The 13,292-nt window shown below is 44.8% G+C and overlaps 1 protein-coding gene across 2 annotated transcripts in view; it reads right to left on the bottom strand.

The window, feature by feature from the left end:
• Positions 1–13,292, bottom strand: part of ZDHHC7 (zinc finger DHHC-type palmitoyltransferase 7) — a 31,670-nt gene that overhangs the window by 14,641 nt on the left and 3,737 nt on the right. Inside the window, exon 2 of one of the 2 annotated variants that reach the window (XM_040329417.1) lies at positions 3,070–3,214. The exons of the other annotated variant lie outside the window; for it this stretch is intronic. The gene's annotated coding sequence lies outside the window, so the exon portion shown is untranslated. The remainder of the gene's footprint in view (positions 1–3,069; positions 3,215–13,292) is intronic. 2 annotated transcript variants of the gene reach the window in all.

Raw genomic sequence — 13,292 nt, 5'->3', positions numbered from 1 at the left:
ATTGTAGAAAAGTGGCATTTCTTCAGTGTTGTCACATGAAAAGAATAATTTACAAAAATGTTAGGGGTGTACTAACTTGTCAGATACTGCGATATATATTTTATACAGACACACACACACAATTTTTATTTATATATATATATATATATATATATATATATATATATATATATATATATATATATATATATATATATATATATATATATATAGATATAGATATAGATATAGATATAGATATAGATATAGATATAGATATACACATACACATACACATACACAGTGGGAAAAAAAGGAAAATAAGTATTTGCTCCCCAAGCAAAACATGACTTGGTACTCGGTGGAGAAATCCTTGTTGGCAATCACAGAGGCAAGACATTTCTTGTAGTTGGTGATCAGGTTTGCACACATCTCGGGAGGGATTCTGGTCCTCTCTTCTTTACAGATCTTCTCTAAAGGGGTTGTAAAGGTAAAAAAAAATTTTTTCCCCTAAATAGCTTCCTTTCCCTTAGTGCAGTCCTCCTTCACTTACCTCATCCTTCCATTTTGCTTTTAAATGTCCTTATTTCTTCTGAGAAATCCTCACTTCCTGTTCTTCTGTCTGTAACTCCACACAGTAATGCAAGGCTTTCTCCCTGGTGTGGAGTGTCGTGCTCGCCCCCTCCCTTGGACTACAGAAGAGTCAGGACACTCTACTTAGATAGAGAAAGGAGCTGTGTGTTTGTGGGCGTCCTGACTCTCCTGCTCGCCCCCTCAAGAGGCTTTCTCCAGACCAGGGGGAAAGCCTTGCATTACTGTGTGGAGTTACAGACAGAAGAACAGGAAGTGAGGATTTCTCAGAAGAAATAAGGACATTTAAAAGCAAAATGGAAGGACTGCACTATGGTAAAGGAAGCTATTTAGGGGGAATTTTTTTATTTACCTTTACAGCCCTTTAAGGTTTCTTGACTGTCGCTTGGTAACTCGTTCCAGTTCCCTCCATACATTTTCTATAGGATTAAGGTCTGGAGACTGGCTAGGCCACTCCATGACCTTAATGCGCTTCTTCTTGAGTCACTCCTTTGTTGCCTTGGCGGTATGTTTTGGGTCATTGTCATGTTGGAAGACCCATCCACAGGGCCGATCCGCCCTATAGGCTCACTATGCAAGTCGCTTAGGGCCCCGCAAAGGTGCGGAGGGGCCCCCAAATTACTAGAGGCCCCTCACCTGGTGAGAAGTCATTTTCGGCTTCTCAACTCGCTGGCTGCATGGGAGAAGAGGCAAGAAGTCTGCACCCCCAGCTTCTCACTTTAATGTAAGATGTCATTTCCGACAGCAGAACACTCCCTCCCCCCGCTTCTCAACTTTAATGTGTGACATGTCACTGTTGGCAGCCCCCCCGCGTCTCAACCTTAATGTGACATGTCATTTTGCTTAGGGCCCCAGGGAGGTCAGGATCGGCACTGCCCATCCCACGACCCATCTTCAGTGTTCTGGGTGAGGGAAGAAGGTTCTCACCCAAGATTTGACAATACACGGCCCCACCCATGGGCCTCTCAATGCGGCAAAGTCGGCCTGTACCTTTAGCAGAGAAACATCCTCGAAGCGTAATGTTTCCACCTCCAAGCTTCACTGTAGGGATGGTGTTTTTTTTAAAGGGTCATAGTCAGCATTTTTCTTCCCACAAACACAGCAAGTTGAATTAATGCCAACAAGCTCAATTGTGGTCTCATCTGACCACAGCACTTTCTCCCAATCCTTCTCTGAATCATTTAGATGTTCATTGGCAAAATTCAGATCTGCAGGAGATCAAATAACTATTTTCCCCAGAGTGTGTGCATGTGTATATACCGTATTTATCGCGGTATAACGCGCACCCCTAAAGTGACCCCGAATCCTGTGGAAAAAAATTTTTTTTTGTACTTACAGTTTTGGTGATTTGCGCAGCGTCCATCGGCGGCCTCGTTGGGTCCGGCGTCCTTCTGCGGCTTCGGGTGTCCTTCTGCGGCGGGTCAGGTGTCCCTCTGCGGCGTCCTCGCTTGTTTCCCGCACCGGCAACTTCCGCGCTGACGTCCTGTACATCCAGGACGTGAGCGCTGAAGTTGCCGAGACTGCCCGACTATACCAGAGTGTACTGCGCTCGGTATATGTCGGCGCAGTATTCAAAACTCGCCGCGGGAAAGTGGGTATCGGCGTATACCGCGCACCCACGATTTTGCCCTGATTTTCAGGGCAAAAAAGTGCGCGGTACACACACATACATATACACATTATATATATATATATATATATATATATATATATATATATATATATATATATATATATATATATATATATATATATATATATATAAAAATATAAATGAATATATAAATGAATATATATATATATATATATATATATATATATATATATATATTACACATACATACACACACACACATATATATATATATACACACAGAAATATTATTATAATACCCCGTTTCCCGAAAAATAAGACCTACCCTGAAAATAAGACCTAGCGTTATTTTCCAGGAGGGCTGCAATATAAGCCCTACCCCAAAAATAAGCCCTAGTTAAAAAATGCTTGTAAAATCCTATAATACACTATATTACAGTAGTTTATAATGTACAATGTGTGTGGTTCTGTAATAAAATTGCAGGAAAGAGAGCTCCGTCGGGTAACAGAAGTGCAGAGCGGCGCTATAACAAATGTATTTGGCACAATTATATTACAGAAACGCACACATTGTACATTATATAATACTGTAATATAGTGGATTATAAGATTGTACAAGCATTTTAACTCAGTTCACAATGGGGATTCCTGACAGGCAGGGAGGGAGAGGGGGAGAGAAGACAGCACATTACATGGTAAGACCTACCCTGAAAATAAGCCCTACTGTGTATTTTGTTGGCATAATTAATATAAGACCCAGGCTTATTTTCGGGGAAACACGGTATACACACACACACAGAAATATTATTATAATATAAACACACACACAGAAATATTATTATAACACACACACACACACACACACACATCTAAATATCCTATATAAATGTTTCAGCTGGACATACCCTAGTTACATTCTTCCAATGTTCAGCCAAAACATCCAGAAGCCCTACAAGCCTCAATCTTGAGCTCCAAAGCGTCCAAAATCTGACAACAAAGGCGGGCGCTAAGGACGGGTCAAAGTTCTGGTCCCGAAAACGCAAATCTGATCTGAGAGGATAAAGAAAAATGATTCTGTACTCAAGCTGAACCTCCCAAACCTGTCATCAGATGTGACCTACAGGGAGGACTTCATGGGCTGGAGCAGAAACTGGACCTATAGGAACGGAGCGTGCGAGGATGACAACGATTCCTCGCAAAACGTGACAGCGAGACCTTCCCAATTCCTGACACCATTGCAAAACCATCTACCGGAACACCGACAATAAAAATCAATTTGTATAATGTATTCCAACTTCTAATTTCCTAATTATATACAGGAGGACTTCTATAAAACACGCTGCTAATAGAACGTAATTAGGAGGGTACAGTACATTGCAGTTGGACGGGTTTGGAAGAATGCGGCCAAACTGGTCCGATGTTTATTGAAGAGCGAACACAGAGAAGATGTTTATGGAAGGCGAGAGATGAAAGATTTGTGTCAGGAGCCAAATGGCATCATTACCCAAGTATTAAAGGATTGACACATTACTGCATACATAATAAGAACAGATACCGAGAAGGCCACCTTAAAGGGGAGTTCCAGCCATTTGTGTGTTTATTAAAAGTCAGCAGCAACAAAAAGTGTAGCTGCTGGCTTTTAATAAACAGGCACTTACCTGCTCCAGCGCTCCAGCGACGCGCCGGCCGGGGCTCCGCTCCTCTCCCCCCCTCCCCGGCCGGCGTCTTCATCTTCAGTGTGGGCACCCGGCCGTGACAGCTTTCGGCTTCACGGCCGGGCACCCACTGCGCATGCGCGAGCGGCGCGGCACTGCGCATGCGCGAGCGGCGCGGCCCGGCGCCGCGCCGTGTAATTGGCCAGGAGATCGCCTAGGACCTGTGACGTGTCCTAGGCGATCGCCAACAGCAGCCACTTCCTGAAGGCGACTAAGCTTAGTCGCCTACAGGAAGGAGGAAGTGGGACAGGAAGTCCCACTCGTGCTGAAGCCCCCACTCCCCCCCCAAAAAAATTACATGCCAAATGTGGCATGTAAGGGGGAGAGGAGTGGGTTAAGAGGAAGTTCCAAATTTGGGTGGAACTCCTCTTTAAAGTGGAGTTCCACCCATTTTTTTATGTTTGTCTGTGCTGCATGCTCTAATCTCATAGTGTTCAGAATGGACAATTTTTATTTAATTTGTTGCTTGTAAATACCTTTATTTTGTAGTCCTTCATTACTTCCTCCTCATTTGCCTAGGCTATTTGCAAGGGTTTCTGGGATAGGCATCAGGTTTCCCAGTAGTCCTTGCAAACCTGACTGAAACCTATTACATTGCTTGTGCACTGAGCATGTGCGAGATATGCAAAGCTGAAATCCAGGAAGTCATACAGTCTGGCTTCATGATGCCCACACTTAAGATGGCCACGGTCTATTTCTAGATTATAAACTATTTAAATGCTGTAACAACCTAACAAAACGGACCTTAGTTTACAGACTAACTTTACTAGAATACATTAAGCTTGTGTATTACAGGGGTATTTATATTTAAAAAGTGAAATTGTGGGTGGAACTCCCCTTTAATAAAGGGGAAGTGGTACTGAGCAGAATCGATATATACATAAAAAGAAATAATTGTATATAATATAACTGGGTACTGACATTTATAGGTAAAGTTGGTCCAGTGAAAATCCGATTGCCTCTCGGGGGATCAGGAAGGAATTTTTTCCCCTGCTGTAGCAAATTGGATCTCATGCTCTGCTGGGGTTTTTCGCCTTCCTCTGGATCAACCGGGGGGTAAAGGATTGTGTATATAGGATTGTATTATTTTTCTTTTTCATCTTTTATTGGTTGACCTGGATGGACTTGTGTTTTTTTTCCCCAACCAGACTAACTACCGTATTTATCTTGCTATAATGCGCCCCGGCGTATAGCGCGCACCCCCAACCTAGAAGGAAAATTCCTGAAAGAAAAAAAAAAAAAATACTTACAGTTTGGATGCCCCTCGTCGGTGTCTTGCCCGCCCGTCCATCGGCGGCCTTGTCCAGGCCGGTGTCCTTCTGCGCCCATCGTGGTGTCCTCCCCGCGCTGTGTTTGAACCACTCCGCCGACATATACCGAGCGCAGTACACTCGGGTATAGTCGGGCAGGCTCGGCTCCTCTCGCGTACAGGACGCACAGGATGTGACCGCAAGCGGAGCCGAGCCTGCCCGACTATACTGCGCTCGGTATATGTCGGCGCAGTGGTTCAAACAGCGCGGGAAGTGGGTATCGGCGTTTATCGCGCACCCACGATTGTCAGGGAAAAAAAGTGCACGGTATACGCCGATAAATACGGGTATGTAACTTTATACAGAATAAGAACGGATAGCGAGAATGACACCCGGCATACAGTGCAGGCTGGTGATGTTCTGTACTCTCACTATACATAGTTCTGTGTCCGTTATATTTCATGGCGTTGTATACAGAATGCAGCAGAGTCAGGGAACGTTATCAGCACGGCCCACACACAGCAGGACGCACATCACAGCGATGAAGATTTCTGAAGTCGCTCAGCTTATAGCAGTGCAGTCATCAAAGCCAACAATCTGTTTGGCATTAAAACAAGGCGGCTCAATACCAGAAGACGTATGTGCTGGAATTACGCGACTCTGTCCTCTATATATTTAGCTGAGGGAACGAAGCTGACAGCTTGCAAATTAAAATGACAGACAGGGGAGGTATATGTGTGTGTGTATATATATATATATATATATATAAATAAAAAGAAGAAGAGGTGATACATCGACACGTTAGATTGTAAGCTCCTTGAGGGTAGAGGCTGATGTGAATGCACAATGTATATGTAAAGTGCTGCCTAAAATATACAAGTACCTTAACCACTTAAGGACCGCCTCCTGCACATATACGTCGGCAGAATGGCACGGCTGGGCACAAGCACATACAGGTACGTCCTGTACTAGTACCCAGCCGTGGGTCACGGGCGCTCCGCCCGCGGCGCGCTCCCGCCACCCGGTCCGAAGCTCCGGGACCACAGGTCCCGCGGACCCAATCGCCGCTGGAGTGCGGCGATCGGTCCCCGGAGCTGAAGAACGGGGAGAGCCGTATGTAAACACGGCTTCCGCGTGCTTCACTGTGGCGGCTGCATCGATCGAGTGATCCCTTTTATAGGGAGACTCGATCGATGACGTCACACCTACAGCCACACCCCCCTACAGTTGTAAACACACATTAGGTGAAACGAAACTCCTTCAGCGCCCCCTGTGGTTAACTCCCAAACTGCAACTGTTATTTTCACAATAAACAATGCAATTTAAATGCATTTTTTGCTGTGAAAATGACAATGGTCCCAAAAATGTGTCAAAATTGTCCGAAGTGTCCACCATAATGTCGCAGTCACGAAAAAAAATAAAATAAAAAAAAAATAAAAAAAATAAAAATCGCTGATCGCCGCCATTAGTAGTAAAAAAATAAAAAAAATAAAACTATCCCCTATTTTGTAACTGCTATAAATTTTGCGCAAACCAATCGATAAACGCTTATTGCGATTTTTTTTACCAAAAATATGTAGAAGAATACGTATCGGCCTAAACTGAGGAAAACATTTTTTTTTTTATATATATATGTTTTTGGGGGATATTTATTATAGCAAAAAGTAAAAAATATTGCATTTTTTTCAAAATTGTCGCTCTATTTCTGTTTATAGCGAAAAAAATAAAAACCGCAGAGGTGATCAAATACCACCAAAAGAAAGCTCTATTTGTGGGGAAAAAAGGACGCCAATTTTGTTTGGGAGCCACGTCGCACGACCGCGCAATTGTCTGTTAAAGCGACGCAGTGCCGAATTGTAAAAACCCCTTGGGTCATTTAGCAGCATATTGGTCCGGTCCTTAAGTGGTTAAATAAATAATACACAGGAATATTATAAAATCCCTAAAGAAAAAAAAAAAAGGAGAAGAAGAAATCGGGGGGTTGCTCCGATTTGTGTGCACACATGTTTTCCATTACAGGAAAGAAGACGTGTGCTGTGTACAGAAATGGCTTTTTGGCTCTTAGCACAGAATCAGCCGCGTATGGAAAGCAGACTATCCCTCGAGTTTTTATATTTATTACAAAGACGTTCTCCCACTGTTGCACTGTAATCATTCCCCATTGCTCTCTGCTAAGCAGCAGCCACCAAGTACCGCATGCAACAATTTGTAGGGAGTTGGTCTATGTCAGGGGTGGGCAAACTTTTCGACTCGAGGGCCGCAATGGGTTCATATATTGGACCCGGGGGCCGGACCAAGAGTAGATAGACGGTGTTGTATGTGTGAATTAATATAAATAAAATTTAAAATTTGTAACATTAAATGTTTAGATTAATTTAAGGTAGAAAAGCATAAAAATAGTTATTTTACAAAATATGCAATGTATTTCTTTCATAAAATAGTACCTTCAATTTTAGTGGGAACAGTGTCGTTGGCTTTCCCTTTTTTGTTAAGGCATCAAAGTCAGGAGTTAGCTTTGTTGCTGCAATTCGCAGAATAGTGGCTGCGTTTGATGGCATGGCACAGTGGTGACAATTGATGGCACAGTGGCTGCATTTGATGGCATGGCACAGTGGTGACAATTGATAGCACAGTGGCTGCATTTGATGGCATGGCACAGTGGTGACAATTGATGGCACAGTGGCTGCATTTGATGGCATGGCACAGTGGTGACAATTGATAGCACAGTGGCTGCATTTGATGGCATGGCACAGTGGTGACAATTGATGGCACAGTGGCTGCATTTGGCATGGCGCAGTGGTGACAATTGATGGCACAGTGATTGCTTTTGATGGCATGGCACAGTGGTGACAATTGATGGGCACGATGGCTGCATTTGATGGGCACAGTGAGGCTGCGTTTTTTTTTTGTGTTTGCGCCCCCCCCCCCCAAAAAAAATTTGAGCACCAGCCGCCACTGCCCCCCAAGTACATTTGAAAAACGATATAATGGGCACATATATAAAAGTGGATATAAATTGTGGTCTTAAAATATGGTTTTTAAATTAGTCTTTTTGGCCTCTATTACCATATCCTGCTGTTCGCGCGCTGTGTGATCACGTGACCGCTGTGTTATCTGCAGCCTCCGGCCAGCTCCTTTCCTGTGTCTCCCTGTGGCAGTGACGTAGGTGGCACCGCCCTCTGAGAGGAATTCTCCAATCCCCCGGGGCGAGAGGCAGCCGGAGGCGGAGCGCCCGCAGCCCATCTGCGCTCTTTTTTTATATCATCCCCGACCCCGCACAGCTGACGGTGGTTCCATGAAACTCGAAGCATAGGCCGCAAAGCCGCGGCCTCAATTAGCGGCGATCGCGGAGCGATCGCGGGGGATGCGCGGCCAACGCTCACAGGATAATCCCAGCTCTGCTGCCCTGTTAGCTAGCGCTCCGCCCCGCGGGCCGTAGTTAACCCAGGATTAGGTAACCCTGGGGGAGAGGTAGAATCTACCCAACAACCTGGATAAAATCAAAAGGGTGCAATGCACTTTTTATTTTTTATATAGCCTAGCAAGGCAGGGGGCAAGGCGCAGGGGGCATGAGTAAGTAAAGTAGAGTGTAGGGGTCAAGAGTAGGCAACACAGACTACAGGGCCTAGTAGTGTATAATGCAGATTTCAGATGTCAAAAGTAACAGAGTGCAAGAATCAGTAAGTAAAGCAGACAATAATAAGTAGCACACAGTGCAGGGGTCAGGATAAAGTAATGCAGAGGTTGGGGTAACGTAATACACAGTGAAAAGGTTTGTAGTATGTAACACAGTGCAGAGGACAGGAGTAGCAAACACACATCTCCCCCACTACAGTCAAAAATCCCCCTTTCCAGCATAAACATCTCCAAAGTTAAACTCGCTCCCAGTACTGTTGCCCTCCCATGGAAAATTTACTCACCAGACCTCAGATACAATTGTGACCAGCAGAGGAGAGGTCATCCCAGGTCTCTCCTCGGCTTTATCAGGACACCAGAGTCAAGAAGCCCAGGGCTTTTCCCGGCTCTGATATGAAGGCTAGGTGGGCAAGGTTGGGAGCTGGTGGCTGGCATGGGGGGTTCTAATGTACCAATCACATGGCTGCAATCAGCATAGATCATGCTCAGCCTGTTGCCAACTCTCGCACTAACTGGATAAGGAAATATATACACTGATCAGCGGCTGCAGCTGATTGGCTGAAGTCACTAATCATTGAAAAACTTTGCAACATGTCACTTCAAAAGAACAAATCAGGAGGAGCCCACACATTGATGGAAGGTCAGCGGCCCCCTGCCGAACCGGGCCAATCAGTATATGGCCAGACCTATTCCCCACCCATCCCACAAATGTAAATTAGAATGTAGCACACAAATCCCTATATGGTGACATCACACATTTTATGGGACTAAATTGCTGTCAGTGTTCTTGATGAATTCATTGACATAAAATTAGAGATACAAGAAACTTGATATAGACTAATTATATCTCCGATAACAGGATGTATGGTAATGAATGGAGGACCTCTCCCTTTGAAAACATTGTTCATCAACTGCATAATCTAATTTATGAAATTGTCTAGAAGAAGTCTTAACAGAGACAAATGAATGGTGCTGCGTCAAAAATGCAACACAAAATGTATTTATTTTAAAATGCGGTGCATCCACCGTCACTGCGCTACGCTTAGGTGTGAATGGAGCCTAACAGAGATCAGCCCCTGCTGCGGCCTTCTGCTTTGTGACTGGTTACATAGTTACAATATGGCCACTGGGAGAAAGGAGGAGGGTCCGGAAATGCTCGTAAAATAAATACCAGGTACCCACTCCGCCCCAAAAAGTGCTAAATGTGGAGGTGGGGGGAGGGTGCGAACAAGCGGAGCTTCTCCTTATGGGTGAAGCTGTATATTGTGACTTCTTCCAAGTTTGTATACATTTCTGAGGTTTTACTGAGATGTCCACTTTAACCACTTTAGTACTTTTACTGTGGATGGGCGGCACTGCCAGGCTTAGCACTGTAAACATACGCCCCTTCGCACATGTGCACTGGCACACCCCCTAGGGCCTGCCACAACCATAATTGATGTGTGCGCCGGATACAGTGCATTAGGGTTTCAGCCGGTTTGAGCGGCCGGGGTATCACGTGACCACAATGTATACACATGTATTATGAATGAGGTTCACTCATAATAGCTGTGCTTACTGTAGTGATGCTGCGATTGGCCCACAGCAATCACATGGCACCATGTAATTAGCAGTAGCCAATCACAGCATGTCAACAGCAAGCACAAATATTACCCATTCATGACAGTTCAAACGAATCCGGTGTCACTGAACTATTCTGATGAAAGTATATATATTTTAGTAAAGTAGGATTAAATTTTTTTTTAAAGATTTTAATAAAAAATGTAAAGGATAAGTTTACCTTTCCTAACAAGTTGCATTCATATTCAGGGTGTAACATTTTAGTGACCCAGCCCCGTACAAACGAGAGGTTTCAAGAGCTGATCACTTTATTAAAACTATCGTACGACGGAATAAAAGGGAACTGGGCTCCATCCACCCAGCTGCATCATTCATTCACAGAGTTCTGTGAATGGGGAAACTACAACTACTTTCAGTCATTGTGGCCGACTGCCTGTAGTTTTCAATGAACAGGGCACTGGCAGTTCATTGATGCTTCCTATCATTCAGTAACTGCCTGCACGAGAGACGAGAAGAGAAATATGCTGACAGCCTGCAGAAGCCTGAGACTGCACCCACAATCTGCTGATCGCAAGTGCAATACTTTACAGGTTCCTGAAATTATATATATATATATATATATATATATATATATATATATATATATATATATATATATATATATATATATATATATATATATATATATATATATATATATATATAAAAAACTTACATTTGTCATTTTTTTATAAAGGTAAACTATGTTAAAAAAAAAAAAAAAAATTGAACATACTGCCACACCATACGATGAATCATCTGCTGTACTACACTGGTGACAGTATGTAAAAATGTAAATGTTTTATTTCTTAATTTTCCCAAAATTGTGACAAAAATAATAGAACTTAAAGCGGAGCTCCACCCTAAAGTGGAACTCCCGCTGATCGGAACCCTCCCCCCCTCCGGTGTCACATTTTACATCTTTCAGGGGGAGGGGGGTGCAGATACCCGTTTAAAGACAGGTATTTGCACCCACTTCCGGCCACACACTCTCGGGTAAAGTGCGGGCAAGACGTCACCTCCCTTCCCCCTCCCCCCATTGTGTTCTGGGAACACTTGGCTCCCAGTACACAGCGGGAGCCAATCGGCAGGCGTAGCGCGACTCGCGCATGCGCCGCAGGGAACCAGGCAGTGAAGCCGGAGCGCTTCACTTCCTGGTTCCCTCACGGAGGACGACTTCAGAGGCGACCTGCAAAACGACTTCTGTATAGAAGTCAATGCAGGTCGCCCCGAGCCGCCCCCGAAGTCGTGCAAGAACCTTTTTCTAAGTCAGAGCGACTTGCGTCGCTCCTATTAGAACGGTTCCATTGCATTGAATGGGATGCGACTCGTCAGGCGGCTGAGCCACCGGACGAGTCACCCCAGTGTGAACCGGGTCTAAGAACATTTTGTTTTACAAATTTTTTGTTTATAGCCCAAAAAAAAAAAAAAAAAAAAAAAAAAAAAAAAACAGTGGTGATTAAAGAGAAGCTCCAGGCTCCTTCCAAAAACCTTAAAGCCACAAATACTAGGGCTAATATTAGGGCACTTACCTGTCCAGAAATACAGAGGTGTCCTCACACAAGCCGATTTTTCAATCAGCTATGGTGCTGGTGCTGCCATCTTGCGTAACGGAAACTGGCAGTGAAGCCTTGCGGTGTCACAGCCGATTCCCTACTGCGCATGCGCAAAGTGTGCTGCGCTTTGCGACTGTGTCAGCTGCAGGGGAAGGAAGGGGGTCGGACTGCTGGCTCAGAATTGCCACGGCGAACTGAGCCGGAAGTGAAAGTGGGTACGTGTTGAAACCAGCTACCCGCTCCCCCCAAAAATAATGTAGGGGAGGGGGCAGACAGGTGGAACTTACCCTTTGGGGTGGAGCTCCTCTTTAAAATACCACCAAAACAAAGCTCTATTTGTGTGAAAATAAATGCAATAAATGTCATTTGGTTACGGTGTTGCATGACCGAGCAATTTCCAGTAAAATAGCACCAAAAATGTCCTGGTCATGAAGGGGGTTAATATCTTGTGGAGGTTAAGGGGTTAATAAAGAGTTGGTTGAAGTTGAGCTCTAGAACAAACTTCCAATATTTTCTATTACTAATGTCAGCCCTCCCCCACCCTCTGCTGTGATTGGGATACAATGTATCGGTGATTACAGTGTAACCAACAAGCTGCACAATGTGGCCAATTCTATAGTTAATGTTTAGATGAATGCAGCTCAGGAATAATCTTTACACAGCAAAACTTTGAACGGTGTAATGCGAGTATTGATAAGAAGCTCCGCTGCGCCCTCCTGTCTGGCCCGAGACGCTCTTATCGAAAGCAAGTACAGTGTAGGATTTCAAGGACAAAAAGACGCAGCGGGGGCCGTCCCTCAATGTGCCCAAGTTCAGGCAGAACTCCGGGATCAGCAAATATTGTCTAAATCCATTCATCATGTGCGATCTTCCTGAATCTCGGGGGGCTTTGTGTATTTCTTCCAGATCTGTGCAGCAATCCAGTGTGAGACTTCCTGTGATAAAGACCGCTCACTGCTACCCTCTCTCCTTGTGCAGTGTGACTGGTCTTGTCTCCGCCCCCTCCTGTAGTTTTCTGTAGTGGGTGGAGTCTGCTGATCCCTCCCACTGCTCCGTTTAGCACAGTGATGTCATTGCTACCTCTACAAGGTCATATCTGGCTTTGCAACATATTTTAATTACACAGATTTTCCAAAAGGCACACCTGTTATGCCGCGTACACACGATCAGTCCATCCAATGAGAACGCTCCAAAGGAAACAGCCAGAGGGGGCTCTCACCTGCCAGCAGCATCCCACAATCCTTCCCGGCGCTGATGGCCTGCCGCGCATGCGCGCACACGCGTCGTGAGCGGCACACCATGATGTTGCGCCGTTTTGGCGGCCGAAGAGACGGCAGTGTCGGGGTCTCGTCCTTGCGGAAAGGCCGGGGAG

Source organism: Rana temporaria, chromosome 11 (genome assembly GCF_905171775.1).
Source record: "Rana temporaria chromosome 11, aRanTem1.1, whole genome shotgun sequence".
Classification (NCBI taxonomy): domain Eukaryota; kingdom Metazoa; phylum Chordata; class Amphibia; order Anura; family Ranidae; genus Rana; species Rana temporaria.
This window is presented reverse-complemented; position numbering and strand designations above follow the sequence as displayed.